Genomic DNA, 12458 nt, shown 5'->3' with positions numbered 1-12458 from the left:
ATCGAGGGGCTTAATGGCCTCCACCTGTTCCTGTACAACAGGCTCGAGGGGCTGAATGGCCTAATCATGTTCCTATGCATCAGTTCAAGGGGCTGAATGGCCTCCTGCTTTTCCAATGTAACAGACTTGAGGGGCTGGTTGGCCTCCTCCTGATCCTATGCAACACACCCAAGGGGCTGAATGGCCTACTCCTGCACTTATGTAACAGGCTCGATGAACTAAATGGTCACCTCCAGTTCCTATGCAACAGACTCGAGTGGCTAAATGGCATAATCATGTTCATAGTGGTTAGCACTGTTGCCTCACAGCTCCAGGGACCCGGGTTCGAATCCGGCCTCGGGTGACTGTCTGTGTGGAGTTTGCACATTCTCCCCGTGTTTGTGTGGGTTTCCTCCGGGTGCTCCGGTTTCCTCCCACAGTCCAAAGATGTGCAGGTTAGATTGATTGGCTATGATAAAATTGACCCTTAGTGTTAGGGGGATTAAATACGTGGGGTTACGGGGATAGGGTGGGATATGTGTTGGTGTTGGTGTAGGGGTTACGGGGATCGGGGGTGGGATATGTGTTGGTGCAGGCTCGATGGGCCAAAATGGCCTCTATCTGCACTGTGAGGTTTCTGTGATTTCTGTGAAGGGGGCTGTATGGCATTCTCCTTTTTCTGTGCTATGGTCTCGAGGGACTGAATGGACCAACTCCTGATCCTAACAACAGGCTCGACGGGCTGCATCAGCCGACTCCTGTTCATATGCTACAGGCTGGAGATGATTATTGGGCCTACTTCTGTTCCTATACAACTGGCACGAGAGGTTTAATGGCCTCCTCCTGGTACTATATAACAGACTTCAGGGTGCAGAACGGGCCTCCTCCTGTTCCTGTGCAACAGGATCGAGGAGATTAATGGGCCTCCTCCTGTTCCAGAGTAACAGGTTCGAGGGACTGAATGGGCCTCCTCCTGTTCCAGTGGAATGGGCTCGAGGGAAAGAATGGGCCTCCTCCTGTTCCAGTGTAACAGGCTCGAGGGACTGAATGGGCATCCTCTTGATCCTGTGTAACAGGCTCGAGTGGCTGAATGGGCCTTTGCTTGTTTCTATATAACAGGCTCGAGGAGCTGAATGGGACTCCTCCTGTTCCTGTGCAACAGGATCGAGGAGCTGAATGGGCCTCCTCCTGTTCCTGTGTAACAGGCCCGAGGAGCTGAATGGGCCTCAACCTGTTCCTGTGTAACAGGCCCGAGGGGCTGACTGGCCATATCCTGTTCCATTTTAACAGGCTCGAGGGGATGAATGGTCGGCTCCTGTACCTATGTACCAGCCTCGAAGTGCTGAAAGTATCTCTTCCTATTCCTATGCAACAGTCTCGATTGGCTAATTGGCCACCTGCTGTTCCTATGTAACAGGTTCGATGGGCTGTATGGCCTCCTCCTGTTCCATTGTAACAGGCTAAGGGCAGCTGCATGACCTCCTCCTGTTCCATTGTAACAGGCTAAGGGCAGCTGTATGGCCTCCTCCTGTTCCATTGTAACAGGCTAAGGACAGCTGTATGGCCTCTTCCTGTTCCACTGTATCAGCCTCGAGGGGATGAATTGCCTCCTCATGTTCCTATTTAACAGGCTCGAAGTGCTGAATGGGACACCTTCTGTTCCTGTGCAACAGGCCCAAAGGTCTGATTGGCCTAATCATGTGTTATATGCAACAGGCTCGAAGTGCTGAATTGCCTCCTCCTGTTCTTATGCAACTGCTTCAAGGGGCTGGATGGGCCTCCCCCTGTTACGATGCAACAGGCCCAAAGGGCTGAATGGCCTATGTCAGAGGCTCGATGGAATAGATGGCCACCTCCTGTTCCTATGTAACATTCTCGAAGGGCTGAATTACCTCCTCCAGTTCCTATGAAACATTCTCAAAGGACTGAATTGCCTCCTCCTGTTCCTATACAACTGGCAGGAGAGGTTTAATGGCCTCCTCCTGGTCCTATGTAACAGGCTGAAGGGGCTGAATGGTCTCCTCCTTTTCCAATGTAACAGGCTTGAGAGGCTGAATGCCCTCCTCTTGTTCCTATGCAACATGCTTGATCAGTTGAATGGGCCTACTCCTGATCCTAAGCAACCGGATCCAGTGACTAAACAATCTCCACCTGTTTCTATTTTATAGGCTCGAGGAGCTGAATGGTCCTCCTCCTGTTCCTATGCAACAGCCTTGAGAGGCTGAATGGACTTTTCCTATTCCTATGCAACAGTCTTGAGAGTTTCTATGGCCTCCTGTTCCTATGCAACAGGTTCAAGGGGCTGAAAGGCCTCCTCTTGACCCTATGTAACAGGATCGAGTGGCTTAATGGCCTCCCCCTGTTCCTATGCAACATGCTCGAGGAGCCGAATGGCCTAATCATGTTCCTATGCATCAGTTCAAGGGACTGAATGGCCTCCTGCTTTACCAATGTAACAGGCTTGAGGGGCTGGTTGGCCTCCTCCTGATCCTATGAAACACGCCCAAGGGGCTGAATGGCCTACTCCTGCACCTATGTAACAGGCTGGATGAACTAAATGGTCACCTCCAGTTCCTAAGTAACAGTCTCGAGGGGCTAAATGCCCTAATCATATTCCTATATACCTGGCACAAGGGGACTGTATGGTATTCTCCTTTTTCTGTGCTATGGTCTCGAGGGACTGAATGGACCAACTCCTGATCCTAACAACAGGCTCGAGGGGCTGCATCAACCAACTCCTGTTCATATGCTACAGGCTCGAGATGCTTATTGGGCCTACTCCTGTTCCTAAACAACTGGCACAAGAGGTTTAATGGCCTCCTCCTGGTCCTATATAACAGGCTTCAGAGTGCAGAATGGGCCTCCTCCTGTTCCTGTGCAACAGGCTTGAGGAGCTTAATGGGCCTCCTCCTGTTGCAGTGTAACAGGCTCGAGGGGCTGAATGGGCCTCCTCCTGTTCCTGTGCAACAGGCTCGAGGGGCTGAATGGGCCTCCTGCTGTTCCTGTGTAACGGGCTCGAGGGGCTGAATGGGCCTCTTCCTGTTCCTATATAACAGGCTCGAGGAGCTGAATGGGTCTCCTCCTTTTCCTGTGTAACAGGCCCGAGGGGCTGACTGGCCACATCCTGCTCCTTTTTAACAGACTCAAGGGGATGAATGGCCGGCTCCTGTACCTATGTACCAGCCTTGAAGTGCTGAAAGTATCTCTTCCTATTCCTATGCAACAGTCTCGATTGGCTAAGTGTCACCTGCTGTTCCTATGTAACAGGTTCGATGGACTGTATGGCCTCCTCCTGTTCCATTGTAACAGGCTAAGGGCAGCTGAATGGCCTCCTCCTGTTCCATTGTAACAGGCTAAGATCAGCTGAATGGCCTCCTCCTGTTCCATTGTAACAGGCTAAGATCAGCTGTATGTCCTCCTCCTGTTCCATTGTAACAGGCGAAGGGCAACTATATGGCCTCCTCCTGTTCCGTTTTTTCTGTCTTGAGGGGATGAATTGCCTCCTCATGTTCCTATTTAACAGGCTCGAAGTGCTGAATGGGACACTTTCTGTTCCTATGCAACAGGCCCAAAGGGCTGATTGGTCTAATCATGTGTCGTATGCAACAGGCTCTAAGTGCTGAATTGCCTCCTCCTGTTCCTATGCAACTGCCTTAAGGGGCTGGATGAGCCTTCTCCTGTTAAGATGCAACAAGCCCAAAGGGCTGAATGGCCTGGGTCAAAGGCTCAATGGACTAGATGGTCACCTCCTGCTCCTATGTAACATTCTCGAAGGCTGAGTTACCACCTCCTGTTCCTATGTAACATCCTCAAAGGGCTGAATTGCCTACTCTTGTTCCTATACAACTGACAGAAGAGGTTTAATGGCCTCCTCCTGGTCCTACGTAACAGGCTCGAGGGGCTGAATGGGCCTCCTCCTATTCCTGTATAACAGGCTCGAGAGATTTAATGGCCTCCTCCTGGTCCTATATAACAGGCTTGAGAGGGCTGAATGGGTCTCCTCCTGTTCCTGTGCAACAGGCTCGAGGGGCTGAATGGGTCTCCTCCTTTTCCAGTGTAACAGGCTCAAGGGGCTGATTAGGCCTGCTCCTGTTCCTGTGTAACAGGCTCGAGGAGCTGAATGGGCCTCCTCCTGATCCTGTGTAACAGGCACGAGGGGCTGAATGGGCCTCCTTATGCCCCTGTGTAACAGGCTCGAAGGGCTGGATGGGCCTCCTCCTGTTCCTGCGTAACAGGCTCGAAGGTCTGATTGGGCCTCCTCCTGTTCCTGTGTAACAGGCTCAAGGGGCTGAATGGGCCTCCTCCTGTTCCTCTATAACAGGCTTGAGGAGCTGAATGGGCCTCCTCAAGTTCCTGTGTAACAGGCTCGATGGGCTGAATGGGCCTCCTCCTATTCATGTGTAACAGGCTCGAGGGACTGATTGGACATCCTCCTGTTCCTTTTTAAAGAAATATATTACCTTTCACGATCACCAGATGTCCCAAAGCGCTTTACAGCCAATGAAGTACTTTTTGATCTTTAATCACTGTTGTTATGTAGGAAAAATGGCAGCCAGTATGTGCACATCAAGCTCTCAATAACAGCAATGTGATAATGACCAAATAATCTGTTTTAGTGATTTTGATTGTGGGATAAATACTGTCTCGGACACCAGGGATATCTCCACTGTTCTTCTTCAACTAGTGACAGAGGATCTTTTACCTCCAGCTGAGAGAGCAGACGAGGCATTGGTTTAATGTCTCATCCAAAAGACGGCACCTCCGACAGTGCAGCACTCCCTCAGCACTGCACTGGAGTATCAGCCTAGATTTTTGTGCTCAAGTCCCTGGAGTGGGATTTGAACCCGCAACCTTCTGACTCAGAGGCGAGGGTGCTGCCCACTGAGGCACGGCTGGAACAGGCTCGAGGGGCTAAATGGCTTCCTCCTGTTCCGATGAGGCAACTGAAGTGCAGCCAAAAGCCAGAAATATGTGAGGAACTCAAGTTTCAGGATGTTTAATGCAGCAATAGTCAAAATTATTCCCACAGATCTCAACAACAGGTGAAACAACAACAGTCCTTGTAATGAGAACACTGTGCTCATTTCACACATTGTAAAATCCCTCACCTCCATTTTACACCATTGCCTCCAAGCGGTGAGGCCCATTGTCTCTGGTGGAACCTCTGAACATCTGCCTCACAGTGCACTTCCAGATCACTGAAGAGCAAGTGGCCAGATCGGGAGTAACGCTCTTACTAATCTGCTTCGAAAATCTGCCACTCCAACAATGCAGCGCTCCCTCAGGACTGCCCCTCTGACATTGCAGCATTCTGAATTGCCGAACAGGACATTCGGTTTATTTTGGATCAATAGCAAAATGCAGGATTTTTTAAAATCAAATTAAAAGTACTCACATTAGGTGGGAATTCTAATGGGCGGAGACTGGGCTCTGCCCAGGGCACTTGTTGCCTTACAGTAAAAGAAAGAAAGACATTGGGGGATAAATTAAGTCATGCCCCCTTTGGGACACTAACTTCGCTACTTCTAGCGCCCCGAAAAATTTAGCACCCCCATGGCCGAATTTCATCGATAGCGTCGCAATAGGGAAGCGGGATGCTACTGGAAGCGATGCTGCCTCCCTCTTGGGGCGCTGCGAGTGAATATCGCGGCACTAGGTGGCGCTGTGTCACATTCATAAAGGGGAGGGGTCTTGCGCAGTGCGACCCGGGGCCCAACGGGGCCACCAGGGATCGGAGTGTGGGCAAAAGAGCCTCATCGGAAAGGCGGCAGCTCTGACAGTGCAGCACTCCCTCAGCACTGCACAGCCTAGATTTATGTGCTCAAGTCCCTGGAGCGATGAGCTACTGACCAGATATCTGCTCCATCACCAGGACCGCCTACGTCCACCTCTGTAACATCACCCGTCTCCACACCAACTCAGCTCACCTGCTGCTGAATCCATCATCCATGCCTTTGTTATCTCCAGACTGAACTCTTCCAAAGTTCTCCAGTCCGGCCTCCCATCTTCCACCCTCCTTATACTTAAGATCATCCAAAATTCTGCTGCCAGTATAATAACTCGCCCCAAATCCCATTCACCCATCCCCTCTGTGCTCGCTGACCTACATTGGCTCCCGGTTGATCCACGCCTCGATTTTACAATTCTCCTCCTTGTTTTCCAATCCCTCCATGGTTTGCCCTTCCTTATCTCTGTAACCTCCTCCAGCCCTTCAACCCGCCGAGATCTCTGCTCTCCTTCAATTCTCGCCTCTTGTGTATCCCTGATTTCCATCGCTTCACCATTGGTGGCCGTGCCTTCAGCTGCCGAGGTCCTGAGCTCTGGAATTCCCTCCCTAACCCTCTCCGCCTCGCTCTCCTCCTGTAAGACGCTCCTTAAAACTCATCACTTTGATCAAGGTTTTGGTCACCTGTCCTAATATCTCCTCATGTGGCTCGGCATCAAACTTTGTTTGTCAATGCTGCTGTGAAGCACCTTGGGACGTTTTCCTACATTAGAGGCGCTATATGAATGTAAGTTGTTGTTGTTATTACATTCATAGAATTTTCAGCACAGAAACAGCCCACTCGGCCCAACAGGTCCACACAAGCCTCCTCCAACCCCTCTTCATCTCAGCCTATCTAAACTAATCTAATCCTATCAGCATATCCTTCTATTCCTTTCTCCCTCATCTGTTTCTCTAGCTTCCCCTTCAATAAGTGTATGCTGTTCACCTCAACTACTCCCTGTGGTCGCGAATTCCACATTCTCACCACTCTCTAGATAAATATGTTTCTCCTGAACTTCCTTTGGATTTATTAGTGGCTATATTACATTTTTGACCCCTCGTTCTGGACGCGCCCACAAGTGGAAACATCTTCTCTACGTCCACCCTATCAAACCCCTTGATGATTTTAAAGACCTCTATCAGGTCACCCCACAGCCTTCTCTTTGCTAGAGAGAAGAGCCCCAGCCTGTTCGGTCTTTCCTGATCGTTGTAACCTCTCAGCCCTGGTGTTATCTTTGTGAATCGGATTCACTTATTTCAATGAGTATGATTTGTTTTCATGTAGTAATAGAAAGTAACGAACACACTGGGCAGCCCCACACGTCAGTGGCTCATCCTGCTGGATTAAACAAAGTAACTTCTAACTATTCCTTAGAGCAGACAAGGCTAAGAGGAGAATTGATAGAGTTGTTTAAAATCATGAAGGGTTTACATAGAGTAAATAAAGAGAAACTGTCTGAAAGGCCGATAACCAGAGGGCACAGATTTAAGGTGATTGGCAAAAGAACCAGAGGCGACAAGAGGAAAAACTTCTTTACACAACGAGTGGTTAGGATTTGGAATGCACTTCCTGATGTCGCATTGGAAACAGATTCAATCGTAGCCTTCGAAAGAGAATTGGATAAATACTTGAAGGAGAAAAATTTGCAGGGATATGGGGAAAGAGCGGGGAAGTGGGACTAACTGGATTGCTCTTCGAAAGAGCCGGCGTAGACTCGCTGGGCTGAATTGCCTCCTTCTGTGCTGTACTATTCTGTGATTCTATCATTCTATTCACCTGCAATCTAAGCTTCCTGCAGCCTTAGATGGGCCTAATTGCCTGTGTTTATCCCCCTTCTATTGTTACCCAGGAGCTATCCAAGACCCAGGCTCCGCCTGCCCTCTCAGGTGGATGTAAAAGACTCCACGGCCACTATCTGGAAGAAGAGCAGGGGGAGTTCTCCCCGGTATCCTGGGACCAAAATTTACCCCCCAACCAACATCAAAAACAATCAGATTATCTGGACATTATCTCATTGCTGTTTGTGGAATCTTGCTGTATGCAAATTGGCTGCCGCGCTTCCTACAACAGTGACCACCTTTCAAAAGTGCTTCATTGGTTGTAAAGCGCTTTGGGACTTCCTGAGGTTGTGAAAGGCGCTATATAAATGCAAGTTCTCTCTTCAAGCAGATCCTGTTCGAGTGGTGAGACCTTTTCGACAGCAGTGCATATTTACACAAATAGCGCCCCCTGGTGTTGATGAGTAATATTGCAGACAGCTCACACACACACACACACACACACACCCAGTGTTGTAAAGGGTCTGATGGATTTGAAACATCACTTTACCAGTTTTTTATTGTTCCAAGTGTTAACAGATAAGCTTGCCCCTTTTCAAGTAGCGCTCCAATAATCCTGCAGGCTCCCAGTTTGTAGAGATGTGATTTTTTTCATTGCTTCAGATAGTTCACCTGTCTATTTATTCCCCAGCTAACAGCAACTTACATTTACACAGCACCTTTAATGTAGAAACACGGCCCAAGGTGCTTCACAGGAGCGTCGGTCAGACAAAACTTTAACATAAGGAGATATTGGGACAGGTGACCAAAAGCTTGGTCAGAGGTAGGCTTTCAGGAGTGTCTTCAAGGAGGAGAGAGAGGCGGAGAGGTTTAGGGAGGGAATTCCAGAGCTTGGGGCCGAGGCAGCTGAAGGTACGGCCGCCAATTGTGGGGCGATGAAAATCGGGGATGCACAAGAGGCCAGAATTGTAGGACGGCAGAGCTCTCGGAGGGTTGTAGGGCTGGAGAAGGTTACAGAGAGGGAGGGGAGGGAGGCAATTGAGGGATCTGAAGACAAGGATGAGAATTTTAAAATCTAGCCCTTGCCAGACCGGGACCCAATGTAGGTCAGCGAGCACAGGGGTGCTGGGTGAACCGGACTTGGTGCGAGGTATGATATGGGGCAGCGGAGTTTTGGATGAGCTGAACTTTACGGAGCGGGAAGATAGGTGACCGGCCAGGAGAGCATTAGAATCGTCGTGTCTGGAGGTAACAAAGGCTCGGATGAGGGTTTCAGTAGCAGATGAGCTGAGGCAGGGGCGGAGACGGGCGATGTTACAGAGGTGGAAGTAGGCGGTCTTGATGATTGAGAGGATATGGGGGTCGGAAGCTCAGCTCAGGGTCAAATAAGGAGATAGAAGGGACAAAGCATGCAGAGAATAACCATTTGATTCTGTACAGGCAACAGATCTGATAAGTTCCCAGGATTAACTCACAGTCCCGTTGTATATGTAATACATTGACTGCAACATTGTCCAATGTCAGGGCAGAAGAGGTGTAAGAGTTAGCAGTAAGATTATACTGCTGAAGCTGCTTTGCCCATAAGAACACTCACAGGTCAGATCTCCGTACAGCTTGTGCATCATTAGCACTTTCATTATCGACAGTCTCACAACCTTTTCAAACTTTCATGAAAACATTACAGTTCATCTGAATCTGTATAAGTGTGTCTATGTGAGTGTATTTGGGTCAATGAGTTTGTGGGTGTGTGAGAGTGTGTGTCTGTGAGTATGTATGTGTGTGAGTATGTGAGTGAGTGTGTGTGAGTCTGAGAGTGAATGTGTGTGTGAGTGTATGAGAGTGAGAGGGAGTGCATGTGTGAGACTGAGAGTGAATGTGTGTGTGTGTGTGTGTGTCTGTGTGTCTGTGAGACTGAGAGTGAGTGTATGTTTGTGATGCGGTCTCAGGATAATTCGCTGAGCATTTGACCCAATGTTAGAAAAACTGTGATCTGTTTAGTTCTCAGCTCTGAGCTGCAAACACAGGATCAAAGGATAGTTACAGATCAGACATTCAGCCATCGAGAGAGATCCTACACTTCTGCCATTGCAGCCAACAATCTATTAATAAATGATGTCAGGATTGCTCCCCTACTCTATCCTTGAGTTCATTCCAAGTATCGATCACCCATTGTGAAAAGAGTTTGCTGGCTTTGGTCCTAAATTGATATTCTAACAGTTTGAACCAGTGTCCCCTTGACTTTCTCAAACAATTCAATTTAATTGAACATTCCAGAATTGTTTTTTCATTCCCTGGTCAATCCTGGGAACAGGAGGATGTCATTCAGCCCCTCGAGCTGTTCTGTCATTCAGTTCGATCATGGCAGATCTGTCATCGAAGGAAGATTGTGAGAAGCACAACATGAAACATTTTGATCTTTCTCCGCTTGCTACCAGGTGCAATTTACTTTCTGATCTGAATTCAGGAAATTTGATTCATTATAGCACTTGGATTGAGAGAGCAACCAATTAATGAAGACATTCAATGGCATTACTATCGCCGAATCCCCCACCATCGACATACTGGGGGTCACCATTGGCCAGAAAATTAACTGGGCCAGTCACATAAATATTGTGGCAACAAGAGCAGGTCCGAGGCTAGTTATTCTGCGGTGAGTGTCTCACCTCGTGACTCCCCAAATCCTTTCTACCATCTACAAGGCACAAGTAAGGAATGTGACAGAGTACTCTCCACTTGCCTGGATGAGTGCAGCTCCAACAACACTCAGGAAGCTCGACACCATCCAGGACAAAGCAGCCCGCTTGATTGGCACCCCATCTACCAGCTTAAACATTCACTCCCCCCACCACCAGCGTACCTTGGCTGCAGCGTGTACCATCTACAAGATGTACTGTAGCAAATTACCAAGGCTTCTTCGACAGCACCTTCCAAACCCGCGACCTCTTCCACCCAGAAGGATAAGGACAACAAGCGCATGGGAACACCACCACCTCCAAGTTCCCCTCCGAGTCACACACCACCCTGGCTTAGAACTATATCGCCGATGCTTCATCGTCGCTGGGTCAAAATCCTGGAACTTCATACCTAACAGCACTGTGGGAGTACCTTCACCACACGGACTGCAGCAGTTCAAGATGGCGGCTCACCACCAGCTTCTCAAGGGCAATTAGGGATGGGCAATAAATGCTCGCCTTGCCATCGATGCCCACATCCCATAAACGAATTTTAAAAATAAATTAGCCTTCAATCATAGATTGAGCAGATATAGAATCATAGATTCATACAGCACAGGAGGAGGGCTTTTGACCCATCCTGCCTTTTAAAAGAAACTTAAATCTGGTTTCAAGTTTTTTTCCTTTCAGTCTTGGGTGGAGATCTGGAGCAGATGAATTACTCCTTGAGCTTCAACAATCTCAGACTTGATGACAGTGCCGTGTATTACTGCTATGTGGATTTCCAGGGCTTCAAGGATCATACTTTCACAGACCCGTCCAGCTACACGTTGCCCGTAAGTCGCAGTTTCTTTTATCTTGGTTGTTCGGTGACTTTGCTGGAACAGGATCTGGGATGTCAACGAGGGGAATGCAAAATAGTTTCCAAAACATTGCCCTCGGCAACTGCATCAGGAGCAATCCTTCCCTTTTTGAGATACCCTAGGATCAAGATTGACCAGAAGATGAGATAATCATACACAGGTTAATGGGCTTTATAAATAGAGGCACAGAGTACAAAAGTAAGGAGCTCATGCTAAACCCGTTGTAAATCACTGGTTAGGCCCCAGCTGGAATATTGTGTCCAGTTCTGATCAACACACACTTTAGGAAGGATGCCAAGGCCTAAGAGAGGTGCAGAGATTATTTTCCAGAATGGTTCCAGCGAAGACGGACTTCAGTTATGCGGAGAGATTAGAGAAACTGAGATTATTCTTAGAGCAGTGAAGTTTAAAGGGAGATTTAATAGAGGTGTTCAAAATGATGAAGGGTGTTGATAGAGTAAATAAGGAGAAATTGTTTCCACTGGCATAGGGTTGGTCGGTAACCAGAGGACACAGATTTAAGGTAATTAGCAAAGGAACCAGGAGGTGAATTATTTTCCTGCGGGGAGCTGTGATCTGGAATGTACTGCCTGAAAGGGTGTTGGAAGCAGATTCAATAGTAATGTACATTGGGTTCACTTTTTTTAACTTATTCTCAGGATGTGGGCATTGCTGGCAAGGCCGACATTTATTGCCCATCCCTAATTGCCCTGGAAATGGTGGTGGTGAGCAACCTTCTTGAACCGCTGCTGTCCCTGTGGTGAAGGTACCCCCACAGTGCTGTTAGGGAGGGAGTTCCAGGATTTTGGCCTAGCGACGATGAAGGATCGGCCGATATAATTCCAAGTCAGGATGGTGTATGACTTGGAGGGGAACTTGGATGTTGTGGTGTTCCCATGTACCTGATGCCCTTGTCCTTCTAGGTGGTAGAGTTCGCAGGTTTGGGAGGTGCTGACGAAGAAGCATTGGCGAGTTGCTGCAGTGCACCTTGTAGATGGTACACACTGCAGACACGGAACGCTGATGATGGAGGGAGTGAATGTTTAAGGTGATGTATGAGGTGCCTATCGTGTGGGCTGTTTTGTCCTGGATGGTGTCGAGCTTCTTGAGAGTTGTTGGAGCTATGCTCCTCCAGGCAAGTGGAGAGCATTCCATCACACCCCTGACTTGTGCCTTGTAGATGTGGAAAGGCTTTGCGGAGTCAGGAGGTGAGACACTCGCCACAGAATACCCAGCCTCTGACGTGTTCTTGTTACCACAGTATTAATGTGGCTGGTTCAGTTAAGGTTTTGGTCAATGGTGACCCCCCACCCGATATTGATGGTGGGGGTTTCAGCCACAGAATGCCAAGGGACGGTGGTTAGACTCTCACCTGTTGGAGATAGTCATTGCCTGGCA

The 12458-nt window shown here is 48.7% G+C and overlaps 1 pseudogene; it reads right to left on the bottom strand.

Moving 5' to 3' along the window:
* Positions 1-429: 429 nt before the first annotated feature.
* On the bottom strand, positions 430-9162 carry LOC147098131 (uncharacterized; annotated as a pseudogene).
* Positions 9163-12458: the final 3296 nt, after the last annotated feature.

Source organism: Somniosus microcephalus, chromosome 30 (assembly GCF_052327205.1).
Source record: "Somniosus microcephalus isolate GS21.2 chromosome 30, FLI_Smic_1.0, whole genome shotgun sequence".
Taxonomy (NCBI): Eukaryota; Metazoa; Chordata; class Chondrichthyes; order Squaliformes; family Somniosidae; genus Somniosus; species Somniosus microcephalus.
This window is presented reverse-complemented; position numbering and strand designations above follow the sequence as displayed.